Raw genomic sequence first — 9,567 nt, 5'->3', positions numbered from 1 at the left:
TTTACATTTTCTTTTGTTGTTATAAATTTATTTTATTTAGTTATTTTTGGCTGCATTGGGTCTTCATTGCGGTGCGCAGGCTTTCTCTAGCTGCGGCGAGCGGGGGCTACTCTTCTGTTGTGGTGTGTGGGCTTCTCGTTGTGGTGGCCTCTCTTGTTGCGGAGCACAGGCTCTAAGCGCACGGGCTTCAGTAGTTGTGGCGCGTGGGCTCAGTAGCTGTGGCTCTCAGGCTCTAGAGCACAGGCTCAGTAGTTGTGGTGCATGGCCTTTGTGGCTCCGCAGCATTTGGGATCTTCCCGGACCAGGGCTTGAACCCGTGTCCCCTGCATTGGCAGGTGGATTCTTAACCACTGTGCCACCAGGGAAGTCCTGTATTATTTCTTATAAATTATTGTAACTATACAATTATCTGAAAAATTTCAATTGGAAAATGATTGGGAAATGAAATTTAAGGCCCAAAGAATTAGGTAGGAAAATAGAGATATTTGTAATAACAACATTTTCAACCAATTAAAAAAAAAACACTGAGGGCTGTGCTCAGGGAGACCTCTCACCCTTAAGTTAGCAAAGTGCAGATTCGCAGAGAGGCTTGCAGTATAACCTGAGATGTGGGAGAGTGCAGGGTCACCCTGCACACCTCAAGATACCCAGGGTAGACTGTTTGGGTTGGTTTCCAATCTCAACTCATTGAGCCTCTCTCTGCTCTTCACCTACCAAGCTGACTGACCATGATCACAAGGACAGAGACACAACCTCACCCCACCGTCCCACTCTACCTCTCATTGGTCTTCTGAGAGTTCTTCCCCCAGTCTCCACTCTACCAGACAGACTCCTCCTTAGGAGCAAGCCTACAACCAGTCCCAATCTGGGTGGCATCAGAGAGTGTTTGTTGAACTCAACAAAACGGGACGCTGACAGAGGCTGGGACAAGCCTGTCTTGATCCTGAGACCCCCGGCAGGGCCAAGGTTTTGGCACAGGATTTTGGCAGTGGGGTGGCTGTGGTCTTTTAAGACCCTGGGACTTTCCTCCCACGTATGCCCACAAGGATGTCTCTTCCAGAATGTTGGCTGCCCTGGGCACTACCTCAAATTCCATCCCCAGAGTGGCAGACCCAAGGCCTCCTCTCCAGACTACCCCAACATACACATCACCACAGGGCTGGCGTGTTCACACTGTTGATCTCTTACCATGGGCTAAGCACTCCGGTTCATTTATATCTCTCAGCAACATTATGAGGCAGGTGCTCTTCGTATATCCATTTTGCAACGAAGGACCCAAGGCTCAGAGAGGTTAAGTAACTAACTCACGGTCACTTAGCTTGTAAATGGCAGAGCAAGGACTCAAAGAGGCAGTCCTAACATGTGCCCAGCCTAGTCCCTGCAGGTGCAAAGCTAAAAAAAAACCATTGCCTGCTCAAACAGTCAACGGTAATGTCGTCAGACATTTACATAGGGCTTGTAGGTATCAGGCACAGGCTAAGCTCTTTACATACATTATTTCCTTGACTCTGCTTAACAACCAATGGAATAAGGTTATGCTCATTTTATGATGGAAATTGAAGCTCCAACAGGAAAAGGTCAAGGTCACATAGCAAGTAAGGGGCAGAGCTGGACAGTCTGACTCTGGGGCCAGAGCTATCAGACCCTCTTCTGCCATCTCTTCCTCCTTTTTTTTAGCGTCCTCCCTCCCCTATACACTGACCCTCCCAGGCTTTCCTCCTGCTGCTGTTTCCACTCTCCCCCACCCCAGCTCCCCAGGCTAACCCGTGTCCGGAGCCCCCAGCCCTTTCATTCATATTCTGAGCATAGTTTGGAGGCTGAGGCCGGGTCAGACTATCTGGATGGTGACCTCCAGGGGTCAGCCCATGCCCTAGGGTGTCCTTTAGCCCTTCCTATTTCCACTCGTCTGCCTGGCAAGGGAAGTCTTGAAGGGGCCCACCACCCAGTCCTCTTACCTACCTGCAGTGGCCTGCGGGATACGGTGGATAGAGCGAGCAGGACGCCCATACCTTGCAGAGAGGCCAGCGTTCTGGGGGTGGGGGCAGCACTGAGCCTCTCAGGACCCGGTGGCTCTGGAAGCTGATATGAACAGCAGCAACTGCTGGCATTATCTGGGTTCTAAGAATAGCTTGGGCTGAAGAGTTGGGGGCTGGGGCCAGGGAAGAGGGCAGGAGCCTTTTTCCACTGCCCCTTCCACCCCTGCTGCTTGGCCTAGAAACTGGGAAGCCTTCCTTCTGGCTTACAATTTGCTCTGGGATGATTTCGCATGGATACATCTTGTCCACCTTTGGGTTGGGGGACAGAGGGTGTCCCAGGGACTCAGACCCAGGGCTGAGGGCGCTGAGCCCACACCCTGAGGACCCGCCCTCCTCCAGGCCCTCCCCTCTGGCACAGAGTAGGGGCTTGCTTTTTCAAGGGTCGATATGTTGGAAGCGACCTTTATTCATTTAGCAAACACTTAAGAAATAGGTAATACATAGACATGATTCAAAATTCAAAGGTATAAAAGGATACACAAGGAAAAAATATCAGTCTGTCCCTTTCCTAGCCTCCAGCCACCTATTCCTCTCTGCTCCTCCCTTTTTTCATTTAATGAGATATCTTGAAAGTAACAACAATAATGTAAATAATAATATAATATGAGGGAAACCCACGTTACATCATGAGTCTCTGCTATGTGCCAGGCACTGTTCTAAGCACTTCGGATGTTTTAACCCATATAGTGCTCATCAGAATCCTATGTGGTGGGTACTTTGTACGAATCTCCATTGTTAAGAGGTTAAGTGATTTTCCACGATTTCATGGCTGGTAATTGGCAGAGCCAGGATTCAGTCTCAGGCAGTCTGACGTTAGATAACGTATTCTTCATCACTGCTCCGTACTGCTGCTCACACTTATGTCATGCCACTACACAGCACACCCTTGCTCTTCCTAAGGGCCAAGGTCAGAGATGTACTATATATTGAACACGTGCCATGGCCAGGCTCAGGCTGGTCTGCAGCAAAGAATAAAAAAGACTAGGTCTCTGCCCTCATGGAACTGGCATCCCAGTGCCCATGAGTGTCTGTCAACCAAGGTAGGAGGAGGGAAACCCACGTGTCACTCACATGCCTGTATACCGTCCGCTGTTCACACACACCCTGTCCCTTATCCACTGGTCCTTTACTCACTCAGCCTCTGAGCTGGAAGGCCTTAGAGCCCAGAGCTATAGGTAGGAACATGGAGATCCAGACAGAAGTAGACACGAGAGATCACAGTGTGGCCCTCGTAAGCCTCATCCCCTGCCCCCGGGATCCATTTCAGCAGGGCTGCTGGGGGGTGCCTCTAATCCAGGGCCCAACCATTGTTTGATGTTGGGAACAATTGAAGGGCAAGGGAGCTATAGATAGATCCACAGCTGCTGTCACCTGTTCCAGCCTGGGCACTGGGCCCAAGCGTTGTCTACGTGGGGGTACTTTACCAGTACTGGGGGCACTGGGGGTGGGAGATTGGTCCAGCCTAGCTCAGCTCTACAGAGACTGAGTCAGAGGCCAAGACAAAGAAATAGAGTCTCGGAGGGCAGAGAGAGACAGGGTAACACAGAAAGACCAAGACCCTTGAGAGATACAGGAGGCTCCCACCAAACGCCATAAACGCAGTGACTGGTTGGGGCTCTGGGAGGGCTACACAAGCACACTTCTTTCTGGGAGAGCCACATCCCAGATTCTTCCGAGGCAGTTGAAGGAACATGCTTTGGGGAGTGCTCTGGGAGACTCCTGAGATCTTTGAAAGGAAGACGTTGTGCTGCTGTGTCTAGTTGTAGCTTTAATTCAGTATGTGACCTTGGGCATGGACCTGCTTCTTCCTCTGTGCCTCCGTTTCCCCAGCTGCCCAATGAGAGAGCTGGTTTGCATGATCCCTGAAGGGCCCTTTCATCCTCTGATGCCTGTCAGGACATATTCCTCATGTGTCTAACCTCTCTCCCTCTTGCTGCAGTGGAGGCCATAGTCACCTCCTTTGTTTGCCCTTTGTGAGGATGGGGGACAGCTGGTCCCCCCATCCCCTCCCCCCAGTAACCTTTCAGCCATAAATCCATGCTGAGGCGTCTCTCCACCGGATAAACAGCCCTGATGCCTTTTGGCTGCACTCATCCTATTTTCTGCTTGAAGCATCAGAGCCGGGGCCCACTCGGGCCCTCTGCAGCTGCCCACGGCCCCAGGAGGGGGACAAGCCTTGGACGAGCAGGGGCACCCCCCCGGGGTGCCAGGGTGGAGGCCCCTCTTTGGGCCTCACCACCTCGCATTTAGACCCTTATGGCAGCCGCCTCCTAAGTCTTCCTGCCCCGGTCTCGCCCCTGCAGTCCATCCTCCACACCAGCTGTCATGGGGCTCTTGTGAACACATAAATCTGAACACACTGTCAAATGCCCTTGCTCCAAGCTCTTTGATGAAAAAAATAAAATAAAAATGCCTTTGATGGCTCCCCAGTTCCCGCAGGATAAAGAACCAAATCCTAATCTGGCTTTTGAAGCCCTTCACAATCCAGTCCCAACTGCTCCGTCCAGCCTCACCTCCCTTTACGCCCGTGTGGCTGCTCTGGGCTTGGAGTTCAGGTTCACGCTGTCTGTCCCCTGTCCTCTACCTTCAGTGCCTCTCCCTGGACGGCCACAGCCTGCTCACTGGTCTGCCTGTGGCATCTCTTGCTCTTTCCAGTCCATTCTCTACATGGCAGCCAGTGATCATTATTAACCTTCACCACTTACTCTCCTGCCCTAACAGCTCCCCTTCGCACTTGGAATAAAGTCCTCCAAGAGTCCCGGTGACCCAGCCCCTGCCTACCCGTCTAACGTCACCTTGCAAAACTTTCCCCACCTTCCTACCCCAGCGGCACTAGCACTGTGACAGGGCCTCAGACACACCAAGCTATGCTCTGCCTCACAGCTTTTGTATTTACTGTTCCTCCTGGTTGGAATATCCTTCCCCCAGCTCTTCACCTAACCAGCTCCCTCTTATCCTTCAGGTCTTGCCTTAAATGTCAGCTCTTCAGAGAGGCCCTCTCTGACTAACCTGAATAGAGTTACACCCCCGTTACCCTCCACAGCACTACTTTGCGTGGTGCCTTCATAGCATGTGCCACGATCTTTTAACCTTCAAACTCCTCCATTCTGACATCCTCCTTGAGCATCACTTTTTTTCCTGGACAATGAGTGTTGTGTTCCCATCCTGGACACATAAGAGAAGCTGTCAGATGCATATTGAATTGAATTCATGTGTCCCTCCCTCCTTCACAGAGTCCTTCAATGTCTTTATCCGAAGAAGGACTTCCAGGCACTGGGGTGCATTGTTGGCAGATATATTTGGGGCTGGGGTGGCTCCCAAATTACATCCTCTCTGCCTACCTGCCTGCCCTTGCTTTCTCCAATGCTCAGCTCCTCTACTGGCATTTTGGGCTGGAAGACGAGACACCAGAGATACTATGCCCCTTTCAGGCTTTGCCTAATCAGTCTGGCTGCTACTAAGCTGTGGGTTCCAGGACTCTTGGCAACTGCCGATCTGAGGTCTTTGGTGGAGAGGAATCGGGGACACCTAGACCCTGGTGCCCAGCTTGGCTCTCGCCCCCTACATACTAAGACTTCCAATCTCTATCTTTGGCCACTTTACTCTCTTCCCTGACTCCTGCTTCTCCCCTCCAACTCTCTTCCTAGCCAGGCCCAAGGTTCCCTGGTGTAAGTGGGGGCTGGTGGACAGCATATCAGTTTTTGAGGGCAGTGGTAGACCTATTCAGGGCCACCTGGCTCTGGGGGCCTGGAGACACAGACTAGAAAGCCTGAGGTCCAACCCTCCCCAACAGCCTTTTCTGGGGCTGTCAGTACCCTAAGTCCCTTGAAGATGGTGTTTCTTTGAGTGATTTCCAGGGAGAGTCCCTCTAGCCCAGGAGGGTGGACACACTGCTGGCCAGGCTGCAGGTGACCCAGCTGCCCTCATGCTGGTCCTGCCTGAAGTTGCTTTCTCCTTTCCCAGTTTTCATGTGCAGGGGTAGAGAGCTTGCCTTCGGAGTGGGATCCTGGAGTCTGGCTTGGGCTTCCCTCTGTCCCCATCAGGGTCTTGGTGTGCTTAGCTAAGCTGATTTCCCTTCCAGCCCTCCAGCCCTGATGCTCCTGATTCCTAATGCCCTAGGAGTCTTTAATTTAAAAAAACAACAGGGGACTTCCCTGGCAGTCCAGTGGTTAAGACTTTGCCTTCCAATGCAGGGGGTGTGGGTTCGATCCCTGGTCAGGGAGCTAAGATCCCACATGCCTTGCAGACAAAAAACCAAGACATAAAACGAAGCAATATTGTAACAAATTCAATGAAAGACTCTAAAAATAGTCCACATCAAAAGAATCTTAAAAAATAAAACAACAACAAACAAACAAAAAAAACCCAAAGGAGGGACAAATGTAAAAGATACAGGGAAGTACAAATAATAACAAACCATTGTACCTTTTGTCATATTTGCTTCAAGTCTTTTGCGCCAGGATTCTAGCACTTCAGAGTTCTAATGACCCTGGGTTCTAACACCCCAGCATTCTAAAACTGAGGTGCATATATGTCTTGTCTCTGTACTTATAACATTGGGAAGAGAAGGCAAGAAGAAAGACTTTGGGCTGTCTATACTGGCTACGCAGTGGGTGGGTTTGTTGGGTTGAGAGGGTGGTTGTTAAGAAACAAAGCTTCCAGAGGTTTTAAAATCCTGGAATCCTGGAGTCCTGAGGTTGGAGTAGACCTCAGAGGTCATCCAGTCCAAAGCCTCAAGCCCTGTGCAGACTCTACTTGATTCTTCCTTGCTTTTGGCAGGCTCACTTTCTTCCAAGGCAGCCTCTTCCATTGCTGATTGGCTCCAAGTGTGAAAAAGTCCTTTTTTGTGTGTATCTTCAAACTCTGCTTCCTTGTAACTGCACTGTTGTTCTGCTCTTGGGGCCACACAAATCACACAGGCTCCCTCTGTTCCAGCATGGCTCTTCAGGTGTTTAAAGTTGGTACCTTAAGTCCTTGCAGATTGTAGCATTTGTTGCATCTCTCAGGTGCATCTTGGGTTTCCTCACTGCTTTGTCATGTTTGTCTGTGAGCTCATCTCAGCAGGAAGGAGTGTCCGGTGTAGTAGAAGCGAACTTATAGGGCAGTTCTAGACCCACTTCTTTGGGTTGGTTTTTCAGCCCCAGGTTTCTACACTGAGCAGGTAATTCTAGAATTCAGACCCCCATTATATTTGGTATAGGCTAGGCTTGTTAGAGATTCTGATTCTCCAGGCCAGTTCTATTGCTCGGGCCTTAGACACAAAGCCCTGCTTTCTGAGCATCTTTGAACAGGAGCAGAGTTTTCCCTACCCTCTGGGCTTTCTAAATTGCTCAAGCCCAGCTCCTTAGCCTCTGACCCCATATGGATATTAAAACTCTGTAATCTAAACTATCAATCAAGTTTGCTTCATTCTCTTACTTCATAGATATTTATTGACTTTCTACTATGTGTAGCTACTCTGCAAGGTGCTGGAGGCCTAGACCAAGCTCTTGCCCTTTACTGGGTGTGGGTGTGGGTGGGAGGTGGAGGCAGGGAAGAAACAATCTAAGTTCTGTGAAGATAATTAAAACAGAATGATGGGGCTTCCCTGGTGGCGCAGTGGTTGAGAGTCCGCCTGCCGATGCAGGGGACGCGGGTTCATGCCCTGGTCCGGGAGGATCCCACATGCCACAGAGCGGCTGGGCCCATGAGCCATGGCCGCTGGGCCTGCGCGTCCGGAGCCTGTGCTCCGCGACGGGGGAGGCCACAACAGTGAGAGGCCCGCGTACCACAAAACAAAACAAAACAAAAAATACCAGAATGATGTTGTCACAAATATGATGTGGAGAGAAAAAAGAAAGGAATACATAATGTAGGACTCCATTCATATAAATTTCAAAACCATCTGTGATATTAGAAGTCAGGATGGTAGGTGAGGGAGTGATAACTGAAAGAGGGTTGATGGGGATGCTGGTAATTTTGGGTTCTTGAACAGAGTGTGTTTACTTTGTGAAAATTCATGAGACTGTACAAGGATATTCACCGCAGCCCTGATTGTAATGGCAAAAAGAGAACAATCTAACTGTCCACCCAAAGGACACCTGTATCATTTTGTAACATGGGGAAATATCTGTAGGATTAATTACTAAAACGTTCTGGGCATTTGTAATTTTGATAGATATTGCCAAATTTGGCCATGCATTTTTAACAAAGTTTTCATGTAACATACATACTGTGAAGTGCATACATCTTAAGCATATAGCACGATTAGTTTTACAAAGTGAACACACCTGTGTAACCACAGCCCAGCTCAGTATATAGAGTGTTTCCTGCATTCCAGAAGCTTCTCTTGTGCCTCCTCTCGTTGTTACTTTCCCTCAAAGGACCACTCTTTCACTTTATCATCATTCGTTAGTTTTGCCTGTTTTGAACTATTTATGGTTGAAAATGTATCTTTGAAATTATTTCTATAGAATATAGATATGTCTGTATATTTGGAATTGGTAACCTGTTGGTGCAGAGGATTTCTCTTTGTGAGCTCAGGCTAATGTCTGGCTGGAATCCTGGCTCTGGACCTCTTTGTGTCCAGTGTTGAAGGTTCCAGGATCCTTTGATATTCTGACTCCAAGATTCTGTGGCGTCACCAGGGCCTGAATGGGGTGACAGAAAAGGAGAGCCTGGAAGTGCCCTGACACATTCTGAAGGCAGACTGAGTGTCAGCACCCCAAACCCCTGATGTGAGTAGGGTGCAGGAGGGGGCTAAGAGTGGGAACTTGGCTTCCTGTGAATCTTAAATGTCATTATGAAGGGGGCTCCTGATTGGTCTAAATTTCCTCAATTTGCTTCCTCTTCAGCTAAATTATTCCTTTATGCCTATGGTCCTAGGTCTGGTTTTCTTCCTGTGTAATTTCCTCAGGGGACCTCAGAGAACTAGGGATAGAGGTGAGGGGAAGTGGGGAAGAGACAGCATCCAGGTGCTTGGAGCGGGGTGCCTTAGTGTCTCTGCTTCTCTTTTTGAGTCGGTCTCTGCCACTGTTTATCTGTGAGGTTTGGCTAGCGCTTTCCTTTCCCTGGGCCTCAGTTTCTCTGGATGTGTAAAGAGGGTTGGACCAAATAGTCCCAGAGTACATTTTGTGGTCGCCCTCCCTGAGTCTCCTTGCTCTCCACTTTTGGGGGTGTGGACCTTTTTCTGGGTGTATCAGACTCCCTGTGACTCAGTTTCTCTCTCCCAGCACCTCAGTCTTCCCAAATCTCTCCCTGCCTTGTCCCTGCCCCTGTCGGTCTGAATCTCAACCTCTGAGTGGAGTGAGTGTCTCTATCTGCCTTTGTGATCCCCTGACAATGGGAGGTAAAAATAGCCCAGGGGCCGTGCTGGTGGAGATAAAAGGGAATTTGCCTTTTGTGTCCTGTGGCCAGGCAGGGGGGGCTGTGACACGTGGAGATTGCTGACATAGCTCTCCTCCGCTGACCTTGACGGTGGCAATAAAAGGGGTAGCCCAGCTCCCAGCCCTCACCGTGGTGCTGAGGTGGGTGATCAGGGCTGGAGTTGGAG

General features: G+C 49.9%; 1 long non-coding RNA gene across 1 annotated transcript; it reads right to left on the bottom strand.

The window, feature by feature from the left end:
• LOC132505279 (uncharacterized) lies at positions 1–2,165 on the bottom strand. Its single transcript, XR_009535341.1, has 2 exons — positions 1,960–2,165; positions 1–409 (listed from the first exon to the last, which is right to left on the bottom strand). It is a non-coding gene; the product is annotated as an uncharacterized LOC132505279 (long non-coding RNA).
• Positions 2,166–9,567: the final 7,402 nt, after the last annotated feature.

Source organism: Lagenorhynchus albirostris, chromosome 15 (genome assembly GCF_949774975.1).
Source record: "Lagenorhynchus albirostris chromosome 15, mLagAlb1.1, whole genome shotgun sequence".
Classification (NCBI taxonomy): Eukaryota; Metazoa; Chordata; class Mammalia; order Artiodactyla; family Delphinidae; genus Lagenorhynchus; species Lagenorhynchus albirostris.
This window is presented reverse-complemented; position numbering and strand designations above follow the sequence as displayed.